Here is an 8,987-nt window from a genome sequence, read left to right on the forward strand (position 1 = left end):
TCCTCTCCTAGTTTAGGAAAAATTTGCTCTTTTTCTGTAAAGATTATCTCAATGTGGCAGGGGTTGCTCAATATGGGTTAATCTGACCATGCACTCTGTAAGTACGCTGGCAGGTCTTGGGGGCTTTGTTCTACTGGATGTGCTCAATGACCAGAGAATCTGTATCTAAACCCTTATAAGTTCAGCATGACTTTCTTCATTTTTAAGCATGTGCAACAAAAATTCAGCACTCTTTTTCAGCCACCAACCCTGCATCCAGCCCCACTGTTTGTCCTGGGCACAACTACCAACACCAGTGTTGTAATAACAGAATTGCCCACACTGCTTCTGTAAAGTGACATCTTTCAGACTTGGTGGCTTTTCGAATATGCATACTCTTGATGGCCTGAGCCGTTTCTCGAATGTTTGCAAAGTGAACACAAAGATTTTAACCTTTTGATTTGCATGATTTTGTAGGGATTTCTGTGTCAAGCGAATAGGGAACCATTTTCAGAGATCACCTTGGGTCACTTAGGGGAAGAGCTCTAAACAGTTTTAATCAAAATGCCAAATTTCTATTCAGGAAAGTTTGTACCAATATACATGTCCAAAGAACAAATTTGTTTGCTCATCTAACAGAGTAGTTGAAAAAAATAAGATATTATAGTTGCTAAAAAGTTATATAAGTTCAAGTTGAACAGAACTACTTTATAATTTGGAAAGCAATTCATAAACTTTATTTGATTCCATCAACCTACTCTGGACTCTTCAGCTGCTTCAAAAAAAAATGTCTTCTTTTTCTTTAAATGTGCTTAAAGTCTGACTGTTTGTGTTTGGTTCCATTAGCCAGCAAGTGAAGCAGTTGAAAATATGGACCAGGAGAATCTGACAATGGTGACTGAGTTTTATTTCTCTGATTTCCCTCAGTATGAAAATGGAGGCCTCTTACTCTTCATTCCACTGTTCTTTATTTATGTCTTCATTATTGTTGGAAATTTCGTGATCTTTGCAGTCCAGCTAGATACAAGTCTTCACAATCCCATGTACACTTTCATCAGTGTCTTCTCTTTCCTGGAGATTTGGTACACTACAGTGACCATCCCTAAGATGCTCTTCAATCTGGTCAATGAACAGAAGACCATTTCCTTCATTGGCTGTCTCCTGCAGATGTATTTTTTCCACTCACTTGGGGTCACCGAAGGCCTAGTGCTGACAGCGATGGCCATTGACAGGTATGTTGCCATCTGCAACCCTCTCCGCTATGCCATCATTATCACCCCTCGGCTGTGCATCCAGCTCTCCACTGGCTCTTGCATCTTTGGCTTCCTCATGTTACTGCCAGAGATTGTATGGATTTCTACCCTCCCGTTCTGTGGCCCCAACCAAATCCATCAACTCTTCTGTGACTTTTAACCTGTGCTGTGCTTGGCCTGTACAGACACATCCATAATTCTGGTTGAAGATGTGATCCATGCTATTTCCATCCTGACCTCGGTCTCCATCATCACCCTTTCCTATATAAGAATCATCACTGTGATCCTAAAGATTCCCTCAGGTGAGAGCCGTCAGAAGGCATTCTCCACGTGTGCGGCACACATCACTATTTTCTTGCTGTTTTTTGGCAGTGTGTCCCTCATGTACCTGTGCTTTTCTGTCACTTTCCCAGCACTTCTGGACAAAGCTATTGCTCTGATGTTTGCTGTCCTTGCCCCACTTTTCAACCCTATCATCTACAGTCTGAGGAACAGAGACATGAAAAATGCCATCAAGAAAATCCTTTGTTCTCAAAAGATATTCAGTATCTCTGGGAGCTAAATGTAGTTCACGCACATCTGCTCAAAGAATTATCTTCTTCATCAGTTTCATAGGCTAATAAATCAATTTCTAAAATCACTGTGCATGTTTTGTTTCCATGTTGTCAACTGGGAGTTCTTCATCCAATTTTGTAATCTAACAACTATCATTCAATCAGACAAGGAAGTTTTCTGCAGATTTACCTATCTTGATATCATTCACAGATTATAACAGAATATTTTCTCCACTTTACAACCCCAAATAATATGGTGTTATCTTCTCAGGATCAGTAAAGTATACTAGGCTAAACAATAGCCACATTTATTACTTGCACATCTAAATATTTCCTTACCTTCTCTTTCAGTCTGTATTCACAGTGCCTTTTTATTAGGTTTTTTTGTTTTTGTTTTTGTTTTTTTCACTTTAAAAAGATTAATGAGATCCTAACTGTGGCTGATTTTGGTCTTACCAAGAATCCTGGATTCCTAACACTCTGCCCATAGACCTTTACCCCTATATAGTTTGTCTCCTAATGCATTACAATGATTTTGTGGTGCACATAGCCATTTGCTATTATTATAATTTCCTTTGTACGTTGTGTTTCATATTGTTTTGAAGATTCTAGTGCAAACACTCTTTAGAACTTGAGGATTAAATAGATACATATATAGTCTTAAGACCATTAAAGTAAATACATAATTTATAAAAAGATTTGTAGTTACACCGTGATGAGATTTTTGTCAGTTACTATCACTATTATTAAGATGAATTGCTCTCTGCTATGTTGAAATTCCATAACAATTGCACATCTCGGTGTCTTTGTTCCCATCACTTTTCTGATCTGGAATATTCCTCCTGTCCTTCTTTGCTTTGTAACTGATACTCATCATTAAACGTTTACACACACATTTTATCTTCTGGGATGAATATCCCTGGTTTCCCCCACAAAACAACAATAATAGTTTAACGGACTGAGGAAATCATGTTTAGAAAAGGAAGATATTGACCTAGCTCATGTGGGGATGCAGGACAATAGTCACTGGTATGAAGAGCAGGAGGACAATCAGAAGTTAAGAATGGAAACATTGGTAGTATAGGGTACAGGATGAAGGAAAAAGTCTCAATCAGTCACGGCCAGGCAGCTGGACCCCCATGGGAGTGTTAAAGTGGAAGAGGGGCCTCATGCCTACCTTCCGGTCTGCTCCAGACCCCACTCCCTCCGTGTATCAGTGATCTGGCTCAATTCTTCATCCCCTCTCACTCCTGTAAGTTCAAAGGGTCTCCTCCATTAGCATGAGTTTCTTGATAGCCTTAATGAGAATGCTTGTAGGATGAAAATCACATAGGAGTTACTCAGGTTACAACATTAAAATCAAATTTATTTGAAATAAGCATTTAGAAACCTAGATCTTCTTTAATTTTTAAATTCCTGCTTAAAAATCCTAGGTTTCTGTTTATAAATCTAAAAGATTGGTAAAATTTAAGGGTGTGTAATAGTTTGACACCATGCATCCCAAAAGATCATGTTCTTAAAGCTAATCCATTCTCGTGAGTGTAGACCTATTGTGAGTGAGACCTTTAGATTAGGTTATTTCAGTTGAGGCCTGACCCAGGTGGTCTTAATCCTCTTACTCGAGTCCTTTGTAAGATCATGAAATCCGGAGAGACAAGACACAGTAGCTGAGAGAGAAAACCACAGAGAGAGAGTGGAAGCCACTGAAGCCAGAAGCTGGAAGCAACAAAACCTGGAAAGAAGGGAGCAACTGACTACGCCATGTGCCCTGCCATGTGATGGAGGAATTTTGGATTGCAGACAGCCTTTCTTCTGGAATTAGGTACCTTCCCGGATGCCTAGATTTGAACATTTTTTCTGGCCTCACAACTGCATGCTTGAAAGTTAATAAATCCCCACTATAAATGTTGGCCCATTTAATGGTATCTGCATTTCAAATTAGCTTTAGCAAACTAAAATAATGTGTTTGAATGCTATTTTGTCCAATTTATAAACTTGACAATGAAATCTTTTTAACTATTTAAGACCAATTTTTATAATCTATTTTGTTTTTAAGTACCTCGGTTTTTTTAATTAATAAGCAAAACCTCTACAGGGTTTTAAAATACCATTTATTTTTAAAAAAATAACAACTTACCAATATGGTTAATCCAAAATCTTCTTAACTATTTCAAACCAGTGATAAATATGGTGTGATTTCAACCTAAAATAACAAGTCTAATTTCTGGTTTGAAGTGTTAGCCACAGTGGTGTATATATTTGTCAAATGACATCTGTACACATAAAATGTGTGAATTTTATTGATCATAAATTTTGCCTCAATAAAGGTGATTAAGACACAGGTCTTAATTGTTCTATTACATATATAAAATTAGAAGTACAAGGCTCATCATGTATTTCAATAGGTTAAATCGTCTCAAATAATGCAAATACATAAAATACTAAATAAAATAATGCAAAATATGGATAACAGGTTTCGGTTATTTTAAAGGTTTCTATAGTTAGCACTTAAATCTTGCTGAGATTAAAAGATGACAAACCAGTAAGGAAATAATTATCTGATCCATTTCTTTATTCATTCAACAAATATTTACTGAGACTCCTATGCCAGGTACTGTTTTAAGTGCTTGTGATACAATTGATAAAATATTCTCAGCCTTTGTTTAGCTGCACTAAGGGGAGACAAAAAATACATACTGATAATAAGCCAAAAATAATAAAGACAAGTACATGAAATTCTATGTGCTGTGGAAAACAGAAAAGGAAATAGAGAAGGATTAGAGATTCCAGAATGAAAATCTTAAACAGACTAGCCTAGCTGGAACTTATTTAGAATGTCCTCTTTTAAAAAAAGATTTGAAGAAAATGAAGGTGTCAGCTATATGATATAAGGAGCGAGAGAATTCCAGGAAGCAGTAAAAGCTAGTGAAAAAGCCCTAAGGTGGGAATGTGTTTGGCCTGTGCAAGGAATCAGAGAGGCCACTGTAGTTGCAATAGAGTAGGAAGTGGGCCTGGAAAATAGATGAGTTCAGAGAATAAAAAGAAAGAAGGATCGATCATAGGGCCTTGAAAGCCATTGTAAGGATTGAGATTTCCTCATTTACTCTGAGAATTGGAAAGCCATTGGAGGGTTTGGATCAAAGGATGGACGTTGTCTAGTTTAGACATTAACAGAATCTTCTGTGTGGAGAAGACAGTGAAGGAAGGCAAGGGTGGAAGCTGGGAGTCCTTAGGGGGCTGTTGGATAATCCTGGAGAGATGCTGGTGTTCAGGTCAGGGTGGCAACCATGGAGATGGAGAAACGTGTTACAATTCTAGAGACTGACAAATAGAACCAACAGGATTTCTTTATGTATTAGAAATAGAGTGCGAGGAACCAACAAATGTGACTCGGAAGGAATTACATAGAAGTAAAGAAAACCAAGAGTCTCTGTTCTTGAAAGTCAAGTGAATAAAATGTATCAAGAAGGAGGAAATGATTAGCTTTGTCAAATCCTGCTTAGAGTCAAGTATGATAAGATCTGAAAATTGATAATTGGAGTGGTAGAGGCAAAACCCTGGCTAGAATAATTGATTAGTAAGAGAATCAGAAAAATTGGGGATTTTAAGTACAGACAACTCTTTCATGGGGTTTTATTACCAATGAGAGCAGATAAATGGGGTAATAAGAAACAAGTGTTATTACTAAAAGACCTTGTTGACTTTGATTGATAATAATAAATATATTTTAAATCATAATTTAGTACATACACATATGTGAAAATATTTACATATTCATATCCATATTTATAACAGAAACAACATTTTTACAAAACAGTACTTAACACTTAATCTATGTGATGCCTTTGTTCTTTAATTAAAAATATTTTTAAACGATTTCATTACTCCCTAATGGGTTGTGGCTCTGAATTTCAAAACAAAATGAACTTAAGTCTTTAACTCTGATTACCTTTGGATACAAATTCAACAAGGGATTTCTCATTTCAGTTTTGTGTTCAGTTTTACAATTTCTAATTTATTTAAAATAAATAAATATTGCATTTCACTAAAAAGGCAAGTTTCATTTTTAAAAAATTATAATTTCAAAAGTGATGAAGGAAATACACACTCTCAGACAAACAATACTGATGGGATTTCAGAACGGTATATAATCCTTTCTAGTACAATTGAGCAAAAGAAGTCAAAGGAATGAACCAATATGGATAGTCATTGATCCAGTGGTTATACTCTTACAAATTTTTCCTACATGATTTTTAGAAAAAGAGACAAAGAAAGTCTTTTTGATGAAATAGCATTTAAGATGAAAATTGAAAACTGAGAAGAAACCAGCCAGAAAAATATATTTGTGCAGATGCCCTGGGGTGACAAATTTTTGAGTTCTTTGCAAGAATGAAATGCAGGTGTGTGCAGATGGGACAGAGTGACTAAGAGAGAGCCAGGAGATGAAGGTCATGGGCAATATATACAGAAACTTTTAGATCATGTTATGAGGTATTGGAGTTTATTCCAATTACCAGGTAAAGCCATTGAAGAGATTTAAGTAAGGAATTATATTTTTAGAATAACATTCTTGTTGTATAGTTTATGGATTGGAGTGGAGCACAGTTAGAGATGAGATACATGATTTCAGAGACCATATCAGTTATTTTCTGCTGTGGAACAAATCACCTCAAAACTAGTGGTGTAAAACAGTAACTATTTATTTACTGCATAATATTGTGAATTGGCAAATTGGGCTGTAATCAAGTAGGTCATTCTTGTGTTCATTTATGTGTCCAGGATCAGTGGCTGGCTGGTTAGAGCTGGCTGAACTAGGAAGACATTGGCTAAGACAATTGTTCTCCTTTCCACATTGTCTTTCACCTTCTGGGAGGCTAGTCTGAGTTTGTTCACAACATAGCTGGTTAGGGTATTGAGAGAGAGTCCAAGTATGTGAGGCCTCTTGAGGACTAGGCTCATAACTGGCACATAATCTCTTCTGCTGTACGCTGTCAGCCAGCACAAGTCACAAGGAGATGCAAGGAGAGGAAAAGAGACTCTACCTCTTGATTAAAGTAACGGCCTCTTCCAAGAGGCATAGATATAGGGAAGGCTTAAGGACTGTGCCATTTTTGAAATACAGAGATTATTGGTATCCTCACATTGTGCTAAATTCTATGTTGGAATCACTGTACCAAAAGGGTGAAGTCATGGTCTATTTAGATCTTTTGATAAAGGAATATCTTCAATAAAAGAAACTTTATTCATTGCCTCTTACAGACTCAGTATTATTGCCATGGAAATTATGTCTTTCTGAAGAAAACTAAATAGGCCTTGAAAAATGCCACCAACCTTTAAGTTAGGAGAAAAAAGAAAAAGAATAATAATCTTATTAAAACAATTCTTCATAAAAATATTTATTCTTATAATCTGCTGATTCTGAGAAAATCTGTCAAGGGAGGCCCATACTTTATCAAGACTCTTGGAGTTCCAAACACTAAGGAGAACTAATGAGCAAAGATCACAGAAGGAGGTTTCCATTAATTAACCCTTGGGGAAATGGATTTGCTATTGTCTCCTGTCATCAGTGGGAAATTCCTCAGTAGAGAAACCTCCCCAAGAAACCTTTAGAAACAATTACAGCAGTCTTTCCTGTCAGACTGCAGGGCCCTTATACTGTATAGACACAGGAAAGAGAAAGTTCTCCCCACTGTCTAGACCACAGGTAAGAGGAAGATGCACTTGGCTCCAGGAGGCAGGCTTGTCCTGTGTCAGGGTTAAAGTAAGTTTTCTACTAGATAAAGGGAAAGGACTCTTAGCTAGTACTCCTTCAGTTGACTTAAACAACAATATTTAATATTGCATGAGTGACTGGTTGAATTGAGGCTCAGGGAGTTGTGAGGACATATGTTTATAGGGTTAAAAAATCAGTGATAATGTTATTTTTTTTTCAGGGGTGTGAGATGTTGAATGATTCAGTCTTTTTCCTTTGCAATGATATTGTTCTCTGCCTTCATACCCTCAGATTTTCTAAATTAATTCCAATATAGTAGGGCAAGATTTCACATATTGGTCTCAGATACAAGTTCAGTGAACATCAACCAAATAAGATCATGAATAAAGAGAAGTCAAATATATCAGAGAAAACTGTTTTCTGAAAATCTTATTCTGGGGTATTGACTCAAACAACACAGTCTCTCCCAGATCAGTTTTTTTATACACACTTTCCTTTCTCTCAACAGAATTAGATCAGCCTATTTCTCTCTTTCAGAAGTCTCCAGCAGATACACTTCTAATTGACACATTAATCTCTGTATAGTAGAACATTAGGTTTGCCAAAATACATGCATACCCAGAGTCTCTTAAGAGAATTGACACCAGTCATGTCAGGGAGATAAATAGGGATACCAACAATACAATGAGAATTAGCAATAGTTTTCTCTATACTGATTTGCAAATGGAGATAGTTTAAATTTTCTTTGTCCCTTTCCTTAATCTCTTTGAGAGAGAGAGTGTGTGTGTGTGTGTGTGTGTGTGTGTTTAGATGCGAGGGTGGTCCTTATTCTTTAATCCCTTTCTTTGGATTCTTAAATTCACTTCATTTTATCTATTCCTTTTCTCTTTCAGTAAAATAGTTTTAACCATGATCTGATTCTTGTCTTATGGGTCTTGACACAGTCTAATTTTTCTATGAATTTCAGGTCAGCCCTAGTTTTTACATTCTTTCCTGGGCTTCGCCTAAACCCCCCATTCACCTATGCTGTTTTACAGAGTCCTGAAGTCTGAGAAGGACAAGCTTATTCCAATGGACTTCAACAGGACTGCACCCCTGCCCATCTCCCCTTGGTGCTGAGTTTTACATGAATAATAAATCAAAGTCACTCCTGCTAACTTCCCTGAAGATATGGGTCATTACAACAGACATTTCCTTCACCTGGAACTGAGATTCTCTTAGTCACATTCTTTTAGATGTTATATCTGGATGTCTTAGCAAAGACTTGCTAATTGAGCTAATAATGAAAAAACACTACCTAGCCACTAAAACTAATCAGGGACTCCCTGAATCAATCTGGAAATATCTTTAAGCTAGTGTTCCAGATCATGCTTTAACATTTTTCTCATTCCTGACATACTTGGCCATTATCCAATATAATTGCCTTTTATAATTTTTTTCTTTCCAGTAGACTCATCCCAATAGAGTTCTCTTTTTACTACTCGTAAC

At 36.7% G+C, this 8,987-nt stretch overlaps 1 pseudogene; it reads left to right on the forward strand.

The window, feature by feature from the left end:
- Positions 1-849: 849 nt before the first annotated feature.
- Positions 850-1,794, forward strand: LOC119517075 (annotated as a pseudogene).
- Positions 1,795-8,987: the final 7,193 nt, after the last annotated feature.

This window comes from Choloepus didactylus, chromosome 2 (assembly GCF_015220235.1).
Source record: "Choloepus didactylus isolate mChoDid1 chromosome 2, mChoDid1.pri, whole genome shotgun sequence".
In the NCBI taxonomy this organism is placed as follows: domain Eukaryota; kingdom Metazoa; phylum Chordata; class Mammalia; order Pilosa; family Megalonychidae; genus Choloepus; species Choloepus didactylus.